We start from the raw sequence: 13708 nt of genomic DNA on the forward strand, positions 1-13708 counted from the left end.
GAGATCATGACCTGAGCCAAAGTCGGACACTCAACCGACTGAGCCACCCAGGTGCCCCTAAATTTGTTTTTAATGTGTATTTATTTTTGAGAGAGAGAGAGAGAGAGACAGACCATGAGGAAGGGAAGAGCAGAGAGAGAGGGAGACAGAATTTGAAGCAGGCTCCAGGCTCCGAGCTGTCAGCACAGGACCCCATGTGGGGCCCGAACTCACGAACTGTGAGATCATGACTTGAGCTGAAGTTGGACCCTCAACCAACTGAGCCACCCAGCCGCCCCTCAATAACAACATTTGAAAAGTAAAAGTCGAGGAGAAAAGAGAGGGGAACTTAAGCAATGGAGTTTAAAACCTGGCTCCCAAGCTGGGACAGTGGCCTGCCTCAATGCCATCTCTGTGGCATCTCAAGACCCAGCAGACACTAGGATTGGCCTCTAAATTCACTGGCACAACTTCCGCATCCTCATGGGCAGACGCTGGCCACGTGGAGGATTTCTGAGTCCTTCTGTAGGAAACCAGGCCAGAAAGTAAACACAAGAAAGAACGGACTCATTCATGCTCTCGCTCCCTCGTTTAAGGAGGCCTGACAGCCCCCCTGTTTGGGCTGCGCAAAGCCAGGAAGCCTTGGCCCTCTGTGGTCTATGCTGGGACCATCCACATGCCCAGGATACCCTTGGACTACCCGTTCCTGTGGAGCTCTGTGATACTCTCAAAGGGCAGGTGAACCTTACCCAAGGTCCAGGGGTCAGGGTCAGGGATGTCAATAATCAAGGGGGACCCACAGAGACAGAGCTGTGAAGGGGAGCTGAGGCTAAGAACAGTGGGAGAAACAGTCCCGAGATGTGCCAAACTGCAGGCACCCCAAGTCTGCTTCATTGCAGAAGATAGAAGCTTACCGTCTGAGGCTGATCTTAAAGTGCTATGGATCTACCTGCTGAGTTGCACTGCCACCTGAGTGCTAGGGTCCCCCCTAGCCCGCCCAATCTGCTGGAAGGTACAGAGAAGCATTGGGCCTCTGCACCACTGGGACTTAGTTGGCTGCTAAGACGACTATCGTTGATTTTGTATGTTTTCTCACGATCTCCAGTTTGTCATACCTACCACCATACGATAATCTTGCTAAAATGCAAATTTTACTTATTTATTTATTTATTTTTTTTTCAACGTTTATTTATTTTTGGGACAGAGAGAGACAGAGCATGAACGGGGGAGGGGCAGAGAGAGAGGGAGACACAGAATCGGAAACTGGCTCCAGGCTCTGAGCTATCAGCCCAGAGCCCGACGCGGGGCTCGAACTCACGGACCGCGAGATCGTGACCTGGCTGAAGTCAGACGCTTAACCGACTGCGCCACCCAGGCGCCCCACTTATTTATTTTTTAATGTTCATTTATTTTTGAGAGAGAGAGAGAGAGAGAAAGCGTGAACAGGGGAGGGGCAGAGAGTAAGGGAGACATAAAATCCAAAGCAGGCTCCAGACTCAGCTCAGAGCCCGATGTGGGGCTCAAACTCATGAACTGTGAGATCATGACCTGAGCCGAAGTTGGACACGTAACTGACCGAGCCACCCAGGTGCCCCAAATGCAAATTTAATTATATCACCCCTCTCTCAAAAACCTTCAAGGACTCACTCCTCAGTGCCTGCTGGATAGTCAGCTTTCTTTTCCTAGTCTGTCATCACCAGCTTTCTAGCCACTTGACTTCAGTCAAATCGACCTTGTCGACTCGCCATAGAGGTGAACACAGATTCCTCCAGACCTTTGTGACCGTGTGCACACAGGTCCCTCCCCTTCCCCAGAGCTGACCCAGCAGGGGTCCTACAACGGAAGTCTTGGTAGAAACAAACTGAAAAATGACAAAATATATAGTAGACATCTTTGCAAATGTAGGGGTTACAATAGAAAAATACCATCGAGAGAGCTAGAGGAAAACGTAACCCCTATTGAAGGTCATATTTCCAACCTGTTCCCTGAAAACACCCCTCCCAGAAGTGTCAGGAAGTGGGAAAGCAATCTGTGTCCTCCCCAGGAGGGTCCTAGTGTACATGAGCACATTTACAGTTCTGAGAAGTCCTGTCATTTAAAACAAAGAGACAGGGGCACCTCGGTGCCTCAGTGGCTCGGTGGATTAAGCATCTGACTCTCGACTTTGGCTCAGGTCGTGATCTCACGGGTTGTTGAGTTGGAGCCCCGCACTGCCAGGGGGGAGCCTGCTTGAATTCTCTCTCTTCCCCTTTCCCGCTCACGTGTGTGTGTTTGCTCCCTCTCTAAATAAATACAATAATTTTTTTTAAATTAAAAAAAAAAAAAGAACAAACAAAAGCCAAGAACAAACTAGCGTTTAGCCCAGCACGTCCCAAATGCAGTTGATTGTGGAATCCTGACTTTCTGCCCCACCCATCAGCATCCCTTGGAAAAAGCATTTTGTAGAATATGACTGAGAAGAATTACGTGCAGTTGTTCCTTTTTCACTGTGGCCTGAGATTTTTTTGAAATCTCATCATTTTTTCCCCTCTATGCCCATAATATAGTATTTGAAAGAAGTCTTGGAAGACCAGTGGTCTCCCAAAGATTCTTGTCCCCTTGTCCCAGAATAATAATTTCTTAGTTGCGCACGTGGCTACCAAGAATAAAGTTGGCTCTACCCAGCCTCCCATGCGGCTAGATGTGGCCATGTGATGAAATGCTGGTCTGTGGAACGTGAGAGAAAGGCTATAGGTTCTCGGTTATATTCACACACACACAAAGGAATATGCTCACCCCTCTCCTTCCCCTTCCTCCACCACAGTGACTGCAGTGCAGAGGGGTGGGGAGCCGTCTTGAATCATGCAGTTAAAAGCAACACAGAGCAAGAAGACAGAAGGAGCCCGAGCTGGCAACATCACAGAGCTGACATGCCATACCACCGTGTCCCATTCTATGAGAGGAAAAAAAAGCTATTTCTATCGTGTGTAAGGTGGTATTATTTTTTTATCTCTGTCACAAGCAACCAAACCTATATTGTCACAAATGCAATCACCGTTTATTATCTTGTCTGACTGGCATAGTAGGCCTACCATGTAGGACATGCTTCTCCACTTTCTAATTGTGTAGTTCTTGGGGAGTCTTCAGGACCCCATTTTCCTGTCCGTGGTGATGGTTGCAGGGGTGTACACGTGATCCATGTCGACCAAGCAGAACTCCCTCTGGGATCCTTCTATTCGGAGCTGACGGGGAAGAGCTTTTCTCTTGGCCGGTTATGACGCTGTAAGAATATGAGCTTGGAGCTTCCTAAGGATCTAGTTCCGGGTTCCTGTGGGGATTGATGACCTGAGTGACCTGGGCCAACCAGCATAGTCACGTAGGTCAGATTCCCCGGAAACAGACCGTGAAATGGTCTGTGTGCGAGAGATTACTGAGGAGGGTTTCTAGGGGTTCCAGGAAGGGAGTGGGGGGAAAAGAAGGAGGTGGGGAAAGGGAGAGAGCTGAGCCACGGTGGCATTTCAGGTGAAGTGTGAGCCCCTCCTGGTCCCTTAAGAAGCTCTGAGTGTAGATCATACCCTAGGGCTATCCTTGCCTCGGGCAGGAAAGCAGGACCTGTCCTCTCCCGAACTCTCACTCACTGATTAAGGGCTGCCCTGGGGGATGCAAAATCCCAGTGCCTATGGAATAGCTCCAGGAACCCCAGGGCAGTCTTCCCTCGAAAGTCACAGATGCAGGCTTCCTAGACCAGGGAGCCCCCAGGGTTGGGCGCCTAACCAGTGAGAGGGCTGCCAGAGGGTCTGGACAAGGTGCTGGTGGTAACTGCCACCAGAGCCCCCGATGGAGCCAGCCTGGAGAGCCCTTGTGTTTCCTTCCCCGGGTCTTGACTTCACTGGCTCAGGCCACAGGCTCCCGGGCATTATCAAGGCGCTACTGAGGGACAGAGATGGAACCAAGTTCAGGCCAAGGCCTGGCACCACTGACTGTGCTGAGTGGGCAGCTCCGGAGCAGTTCGCAAACCCCCCACCCCGCCCCTCCCCCACCCCCACCCTCCGGGGCAAGCGGGGCGGCCAGCTCAGAGCCAGGTGAGTCAAGGCCAATGTGAAGCTTGGGTTGGTGGGGGTTGACGCCCCACTGTGGGAGAAACTGGAAAAGGGTATGCTTGTCCCCCTCACTCTTGGACTGGCCCCCTCAACACCACACTTTGTTCTCCTTTCTACAGCTACACTCATCCAGTCCCGTTGTGGGGTGTTCCTTGGCCATACCTGCAGCTTACTCCTTTGTGTGGCCTCTCCGGCCCTGCCCTCAGGCCGCCTGGGCCTGCCCATCCGGCATCGGCATTGGCTTTCACAGCAATCCTGCTCACGCCTGCTCTGCCTGTAAATGATATCCTGGTGAAATTGATTAAAAAAAAAAATCTTTTTTCCTGCAGGGGTCCAACCTCATGACATCCTGTAAGCTTACAGGATTCTTACCAGGATTTCTAGCAATGACTCAAGCACCCAACTTCATCACTGGACAGGGAGTGCTGTGGTTTGGCTTGTTATCACACCCCCAGAAGATAATATGACGTAGTGATCAGAGAGGCTACCATTAAATACCATTGAATGGATGGACCCACCAATGCGTGAATGCCTGTTACATACACTCTTATTGATTTCCCTTAATTCATTTACTTGGTCAACAAATATTTACTAAGCAGTCACGATATGACAGGTGCTGTCCATTTAGATGTTGAGGATACAATGGTGGCCAAAAATTGACAAAACTCTGTGCCCTCATGGATTCCATTCTAGTAAAGGAGATACACATAAATAATATAAATGAGTGAACCCTGATGGATGGTGATAAGTATTAAAGAGAAAAATCAATCAGGATAAGGGGTAAGGAACATGGAGGACGGGGATTAGCATCACTGAGAAGGTGACATTTTTAAATAAGGGAACTGTTCCTTCTTTCTTTCAGGTTTTTTTTTTTTAATGCTTTTTTTTTTGTTAAGTTTATTTATTTTGAGAGAGAGCGAGCGAGTGCACAAGTGGGGAAGGAGCAGAGAGACAGGGAGGGAGAGAGAATTCCAAGCAGGCTCTGCGCTGTCAGCACGGAGCCTGACACAGAGCTTGAACTCACAAACCGCGAGTTCATGACCTGGAGCCTGACACACAGCTTGAACTCACAAACCGTGAGTTCATGACCCGAGCTGAAATCAAGAGTCAGACGCCTAACCTAACTGAGAGCCACCCAGGCGTCCCAAGATTTTGTTTTTAAGTAATCTCCACACCCAATGTGGGGCTCGAACTTACATCCCTGAGATTAAGAGTCACTTGCTCCACCGACTGGGCCAGCCAGGTGCCCCTCGAGGGACCTGTATTTTATTGATTTTTTTTTAATTTTTAAAAAAATTTATTTTGAGGGAGAGAGAGGCAGAGTGGGAGCAGGGAAGGGGCAGAGAGAGAGGGAGACACAGAATCTGAAGCAGGCTCCAGGCTGTCAGCACAGAGCCCCACACAGAGCTAGAACTCATGAGCCGTGAGATCATGACCTGAGCCGACTGAGCCTCCCAGGCGCCCCACGGGACCTGTATTTTCCTTTTGCAATGGGGCCCACCAATTCCGTGGCCGGTCCTGCATACAGCACTTTGTTCTTTTGGATAGGCAGTACCTTCTCTCAATACCCGCTTTGAAAGCATAGATATGGGGTGCCTGGGTGGCTCAGCCGGTTGAGCATCCGACTTCAGCTCAGGTCACAATCTCACGGTTCGTGGGTTGGAGCCCCGAGTCAGGCTCTGTACTGACAGCTCAGAGCCTGGAACCTGCTTCGGATTCTGTGTCTCCCTCTCTCTCTGCCCCTCCCCTGCTCACGATCTGTCTCTCAAAAATAAATAAACGTTAAAAAAATTTTTTTCTAAAGATTGTTAAAAAAAAAAAGCACAGATACTCCCAGTAAACAAGAATGATTTGCATTTCTAATACATGAGTGTGACTTGTTTTTCTTCTGAGAGCTGTGAAGTGTGAGCTATGACATAGCAATTGTACCAGTCAGGGTAAGCTGCATAACAGAACCCCCCAAGTCCTGTGGCTTAAAACCTCTCACGCTGTGTGCTCATCATGGGTCAGCTGGGGATTCTGCTGTGCATTGTCCTCACTCGGGGACTGAGGCAGAGGGAAATTGTGTAATGGCTCTTCCAGCTTCTTCTCAGAAGTGACACCCATCACTCAGACTCACACTCTGTTGGCCAGTGCCCATCACGTGGTGACACCCAGCCTGAAGGAATGTGGAAGTATAATCCAAACAGGGGCCCAGGAGGACGGGGCAGATTTGTTAATCCGTTATTCTAACACCCTTTAGTAAATAATCCACCCTTTCTCTCTTAATTCTCATTGTCCCTTTATCCTACAGTAAATTTCTATTGACCTTCAGGTCTTTTTCGGGATAATCTTTCTGTTCCATTGATTTCCCTCTCGATGCCTATGCAGAGTTACTGTTTTAATTTCTGTAGCTTTATAATGTTATTTAATTTTTTTTTACATTTATTTATTTTTGATAGAGACAGAGCATGTGTGGGGGAGGGGCAGAGAGAGAGGGAGACACAGAATCTGAAACAGGCTCCAGGCTCTGAGCTGTCAGCACAGAGCTGGACGCGGGGCTCCAACTCACAAACTGCAAGATCACGACCTGAGCCGAAGTCAGACGCCCAACCGACTGAGCCACCCAGGCGCCTCTATAATGCTGTTTAATATCAAAGAGGACCATTGCTCCTGGGTGGCTCAGTCTGTGAAACATCCAACTCTTGATCTTGGCTCAGGTTATGATCTCACGGTTTGTGAGTTCAAGCCTCACATGGGGCTCTTTGCTGACAGCACAGAGCCTGCTTGGGATTCTCTCTCTCCCTCTCTCTTTCTGCCCCTCCCCCACTTGCATTCGCTCTCAAAAATAAACATTAAAAAAAGAAAAAGAGGGTAAGTACTTTTACCAGATTCTTCTTTGACAAATTTTTCTGGCTATTATCGTCCTTGATCTCTAGACTGATTTGAAAATTACTTTGTCAAGTGTTCCCCCCCATCTTGTGTGATTTTGATTAGAAGGGGATGGCATTGGAGACAAATTTGTGTCTCTTCACAATACAGAATTGCTAGTAATAAAATTTTCTGAGTATTTGCCTCAGGTGGTATGATTTTCTCCAAATATATTCAGTAACTTCCTATTCATTTGATCTCCAAATATTTTGTTTCATAGTTGCTGTGAGTGAGACCCTTCCTGTATTGTTTTCTAGGCATTATTCTAATACAGGAGAAGCGCTCTTGAGCTTGATATTCTTTGTAACCATTTATCCTACTGAACTTTCTTTAAAAAAAAAAAAGTTTATTTATTTGGCAGGGGAGGGGCAGAGAGAGAGAGAGAGAGAGAGAGGATCCCAAGTAGGCTCCGTGCTATCAGCACAGAGCCTGACTTGGGGCTAGATCTCACAAACCTTGAGATCATGACCTGAGCCAAAATCCAGAGTCCATTGCTTAACCAACTGAGCCACCCAGGCGCCCCAAATTAATGATATTTTCTTTTTTTTTTAAGATTTTTTTTCCTTTTTTTGAGAGTGAGAGAGGGAGAGAGGGTGGGACAGAGGAAGAGAGAGAGACAATCTCAGAGGGCTCCATGCTCAGAGGGGGCCCTACAACCCTGGGGTCATTACCCGAGGAAATCAAGAGTCTGACGCTTAACCAATTGAGCCAAACAGGCACCCCGAGTGTTTGGTAGGTTGTACATTGATTTACATTTACTTATTTACAAATTATGATTAATATCTCGCTTTCACCATTAAAAAAAAATCTTATACTTCTCATTTCTGCAGCAAGAGTGAAACTTGCTGTGTGAACCGATGCGATTTTCATTTCCACTATTTTCTGTGATCTCATGACCACTGCTCTCCAGCCTGGCAGCAGCTAGGGTGTTCGGTGCCTACTGGCTTAAGGAAGGGGTGACACAGCAAAATGCACAGGGAAAGGAAGTCAAGTTCTTGGAATTTTTATTTTTGAATGTCTTTACCACATTTAGAAGAACAGATGAGGAGGTGACTGAGCCCTTATACCGGGTTACTCAGTGTGGCCTCTGACCACTGCTGGCCCGTGAGCTGTTTGTCACTGGGCCATGATGAGTTAGGTACATATCTGGAGAGGAATCATTTAGAAACTTTTATAGCAATTCGATGTTGCCACAATATCCAGACGCGTGAATGGCCGACTGGCTTCATCGAACAGTGTATAGACCAAAAATATTGATCCATGACAACCGGAAGTAAAATGATTCTTCACCCCACCTTGTTTGATCTTTAGATTAACTTCTTTAGATTAACCAAAAGGTTCTGGATTGAGAGAAAAGAGGAGAGTTAGAAGGAAGCAAGTGGGTTCAAGACCTCAAATGTGTCCCAGCGTCCTGGCCCCGCCCCCAGATGCTCTGTAAATGGAGGGCGGGGGATGGGAGAGGAGAGCTGCCAGCGGAGAACAACAGATACCCTTGACAGACTGGGAAATTGGAATCGGAAGGGGCCCATGCCCTTTTCTAAGTAGAGCCTGGGAAGCAGCAAGTTTCGATCATTTCTTTGAGAGATGAAAAGGCCCTGGGCAGAGCTAGACGGCTGGACTGGAGACAGCCCACACACTTCCCACACACCCAGCATGCCGCTGGGAGCAGCAGAATAATTTGCTGTGTATCCGAAAGGAGCCCAAAGGCAGTGAAGAACCTTGGAAACTCCCACTATGTAGGCCCAAGGGCCACCTGATGTCCTCGCGTGCCCAGCTGGGGTGCAGAAGGAGCTCGGGGGCAGAGACTTTAGGGAAATGTGCAGTTGATACACTTCGTGGTGAGCAGAGCATACTGTATAGACTTGTTGAATCACTATGATGTATACCTTATATACTTGCTTAATATTGGGTCAGCTATCCTTCAGTTGGAAGGGAGGAAGGGAGGAAGGAAGAAATGAAGGAAGGAAGGAAGGAAGGGAGGGAGGAAGGGAGGAAGAAATGAAGGAAGGAAGGAAGGGAGGGAGGAAGGAAGAAATGAAGGAAGGAAGGGAGGGAGGGAGGAAGGATGAGAGGGAAAGAAAGAAAGAAAGAAAGAAAGAGGAAGGAAGAGAGAGAGAAAGTGGAAGGGAGGGAGGGAGGGGGGAAGGAAATGTGCAGCTGAGAACAAGGGACAACACCATGGGTACATGTATGGACCAATGCCTAAGGTCTCGACAAGACAAAGGACATCTCAGCAAATAATAGTGTGGAAACACAAGGGCCAGATGCTTCCTCTCCCGAAGACCTTGACACCACTGGACACTCCCCTCCTGCCACTAAGATGGCTAACCTGGCGGCAAGGAGACCCTCCCATAATGGCCAAGAGTAAATCTCAGGCACCTGGGGGAATGGTGACCCGTGGTTGAAATTCAGTGGAGTTATTTAAAAGGCAGAAAAAATCGAACACCGTATGTCCTGCAAACTTGAGTCTATGAAATGAGATTCATGCCCACTTTTGCTTTGTGTAACCAGAATGAGAGGTGTTAATGGACACCATACCTTGTTTCTGATTTTAATGGGAATGCATCTGGCATTTTACTGTATGACATTTGCCATTGATTCTTCATGCTTTTATGATGTCAAGGTTTATCTATTTGAAGCTGGTTAGAGAGTTTTGTTATTAAATCAGGAGTAGATGTCGAATTTTGTCTAATGCCTTTGGCACCTATCAGGAGGGTCATATGATTTTTGTCTTCTAACCTATTAAAGGAATGTAGTACAGAAAAGATTTTAATACACTTTCGACTTTGCCTGTTTAACTCATAGCTGAATTTGAGCTTATAGCTTATTTACAATTAAAAATTTTTTTGTTAATGTTTATTTATTTTTGAAAGATAGAGCACGGGTCGGGGAGGGGCAGAAAGAGGGAGAGACACAGAATCCCAAGCAGGCTCCAGGGTCTGAGCTGTCAGCACAGAGCCTGACGTGGGGCCCGAACCCATGAACCATGAGATCATGACCTGAGCTGAAGTCAGAGGCTTAACCGACTGAGCCCCTATTTACAATTTTAAAAACAGTATTTATAAGTGAGTTTTGTGTGTACTTTTTTAAAAAATTCATTTAGATAAGACTTGATAAGGGGTTATACTAGGCTTATAAAATTTTCTCATGCTTAAGATTCTAGAATGTAACAATTATCGATAGCCTCTCTTGAAGATTTGCTAGAAAATTTCCATGCTATTGTCCATCTGGGTCCAAAATTTGGATGAATAAGACCTTTGGCGACCCCTTTCCTAACCCTTAGAGTTAGTGGGTCTATTCAGGTTTTCCATTTCTTACTGAGTCAATTTTAGGAATTTATATTTTATTCTAAAAGTACATTTCATTTTCATTTTTAAACTCTCACATCAAGTTGTGCTTAACATTCTCGGGGCACCTGGCTGGCTCAGTTGGAGGAGCATGCAACTCTTGATCTCGGGGTCATAAGTTCAATCCCCATGCTGGGTATAGAGATTACTAAAATAAATTTATGAGGCGCCTGGGTGGCTCAGTGTGCTGAACGTCTGACTCTTGATTTAGGCTCAGGTCATGATCTCGCAGTTCGTGAGGTCGAGCCCCATGTTGGGCTTGGCACTGACATGGCAGAGCCTGCTTGGGATTCTATCTCTCTCTCTCTCTTTCTCTCTCTCTCTCTCTCTCTGCCCCTCCCCTGCTTGTGTGCACTCTCCCTCTCTCTCTCAAAATAAATAAACCTTAAAAAATAATTACTAAGTAAATAAAACTAAGAAAGAAAAAAACGGTACCTAACATTCTCTTCTCTGAGTATCTACTCCTGAGTAGAAAGCAGTATTCATCTGAAAGCAGAATTCCCAGACTCCAGGTGGCCCCTCCAATGTCCTCTCCAATCTCACCACAAACATGAATCTCCTTTTGGGACACACTTCCCGTTACTGGAAGCAACGCTCCTCTCATTTCCTGCTCCATTTTCTTTTGTGTTCCTGAATCTTTTCATGTGACTCTTTTCATCTTTACCCACAAGAGTCTGTTTTTATCCAGTGTCAGGAGTTTCATGGGCTGATCAAAGACCGGGATTTTCTGTTCTAATCTTCTAGCCTCAAAGGAAAGTCATACTTTCTCTGGGTTATTTGCCAGATTTAGAGGATGAGCTGAGAGTGAAGAGAAGGGCTGGACGCCCAGCTGGGGTAGGGGACGGGGGGCTAGCCTCTTCCCCATGGCACAGAGGGCTCTCCAAGATCTCACCTGCCTGCGCTCTCTCCAAGGCCCCTCCTGTTAGAATATCTTGGCAATAAGGAGCCGGCAGCTCTCAGGCCACATCTGCTTTGTCGCCTCTTACCTTCTTGTCAGCCCTGCCCCACCTGCCCGGGACGCCCTTGTGGTGCTTCTTGACTTGACAGGTGCTTCCTTGAGTTTTCACTTTACAATTATTTAAGCTATACATTTATGTTTTGTGCACTTTTCTGTATATGTATTATATTTCACAATGAAAAGGGTTTAAAAAGAATCTACATATTTTTATATTATACTTTTTTTTTTTTTCCTGAAAGAGTATACTAGCTTTGGAGGTGAGTGGGTAATTTTAATACAGTTCCATATTTAAATAAATTATGATTTTTCAAAGCCTGGAAAATGACCAGGTAGCAGGGAAACCCCAGGCTGATCCCAGATGACCAGAGACACTCTCGCAGTCTTGGCTGCGTCCGGAGATATTTCAACACGCATCTGTCTCCTTCCTGGACCACAGACAACCACGCCTTTGACCTGCTGCCTTCTACCCTCATTGCAGACTGTCAATCAGGGTTTTGGGCCTCAGGACCTGATCTTTGCCAGATCTGGCTCTTCAAGGCTTTCTAAGGATCTCAAAGAGCAACAGGACGTTTTTAAAAAAACAAAACAAAACAAAGCTTCGAACACAATTCTTTTTTTTTTTTTAAGTTTTTATTTATTGGGGCGCCTGGGTGGCTCAGTCAGTTAAGTGTCCGACTTCGCCTCAGATCATGATCTCACCGTTGGTGGGTTCAAGCCCCATGTCAGGCTCTGTGCTGACAGCTCAGAGTGTGGAGCCTACTTCAGATTCTGTGCCTCCTTCTCTCTCTTCCCTTCCCCCCACTTGTGCTCGCTCGCTCTTTCTCCTTCAAAAATAAACAAACATTAAAAAAAAATTGTTTTTTAAGTTTTTATTTATTTTGAAGGAGAGAGAGAGAGAGGGAGGGAGAGAGTGTGAGCAGGGGAGGGGCAGAGAGAGAGAGAGAGAGAGAGGGAGAGAGAGAATTCCAAGCAGCCTCTGCACTGTCAGCACAGAGCCCAATGTAGGGCTTGAACTCATGAACCGTGAGATCATGACCTGAGCCGAAACCAAGAGCCAGACGCTCAACCGAGCTACCTAGGTGCCCCAAACACAATGAGTTCTAGTTCAATTTCCCTTAAAGAAAAGAAACAAGAGTCCTTTCCAGGGTAGAGATTGAAAAGGAAGGAAGCTAGTCCTGTTTTGAGAGTGGCATAACATATATTTATTGAGCAGTTGTGGTAAATAAGTTAATGAGTGAAGTGGTGCCCATGTCTTTTAACTTGGCTAGGCCAGCAGAAGCGAGAGCAAAGGCCTAGCAACTGGGTTGAATGACAGAGAGGCCACTGGTGATTGGAGGTCCAAGCAGCAAGTATAATGTTGATGACACAAGCTTCTCTGCGCGTGGGTGGTGGGAACACAGCAGAATCCAGGCCCTGCAAGGGTTTGGGGGAAGAAGGAAACATGGTACGAGCAAAGAGCCCGTGGTATGGATCCGTGTAGGAGAGCAGGAAGGGGGGGATAAGAAAACGGGCCCACATACAAGAACGGGGGGAGGCAAGAGGAAGAAAATCAGGGCTCAGTTACTGAAATCATCGCTCACTTTCCCTCTCATCTGTGGCACAGAGAGCAAAGAGAAAAAACGTTCGTGTGTAGCTTTGCTGGGACACCAACAGCTAGATTCCTTTCACCCAGGGCCAACACAGACCTTAGGACCCCGGGCAGTCCTGGGAGAGCGGTTCAGCTTCTCAGGGACAAGCAGGCTGTGCAGACTGACCCACTCTGACCTTTGTCCCATTTGCTAGAGAATGAGGAATCCTGATTGCAGAAGAGAAAGTGAAAAAGCAGAGAAGCAGCATGAGTTTATAATAGGACCCCCCCCCCCCCTGCCAAACTCAGGGAGTTGATGATGCCAAGTGCCTCTAAAAGTGGAGTTGAGGGGCGCCTGGGTGGCGCTGTCGGTTAAGCGTCCGACTTCAGCCAGGTCACGATCTCGCGGTCCGTGAGTTCGAGCCCCGCGTCGGGCTCTGGGCTGATGGCTCAGAGCCTGGAGCCTGTTTCCGATTCTGTGTCTCCCTCTCTCTCTGCCCCTCCCCCGTTCATGCTCTGTCTCTCTCTGTCCCAAAAATAAATAAACGTTGAAAAAAATAAAAAATAAAAAATAAAAATAAATAAAAAAAAATAAAATAAAAGTGGAGTTGAGGTCAAGCATACATGAATGGATTGGCTAAAACGTCTAGTTAAAAATTAGACTTTATGTGTTTACGAAAATACAACAAGCTTTTGATTTGTGTACTTTTATGTATGCTATACTTCAATAAAAAGTGAAAAATAAAATGAGTTAAACCCGACCTCTCCTCCCCAACTCTAAGAAACAGGGCAAAGATCACTCCAATACCCTTGCAGAAATCTGGAAGCTTGCTCTTTGCAGAGGGTTTGTGAAATCAGGGTTTTTGAC

This window comes from Leopardus geoffroyi, chromosome A3 (genome assembly GCF_018350155.1).
Source record: "Leopardus geoffroyi isolate Oge1 chromosome A3, O.geoffroyi_Oge1_pat1.0, whole genome shotgun sequence".
Lineage (NCBI taxonomy): Eukaryota > Metazoa > Chordata > Mammalia > Carnivora > Felidae > Leopardus > Leopardus geoffroyi.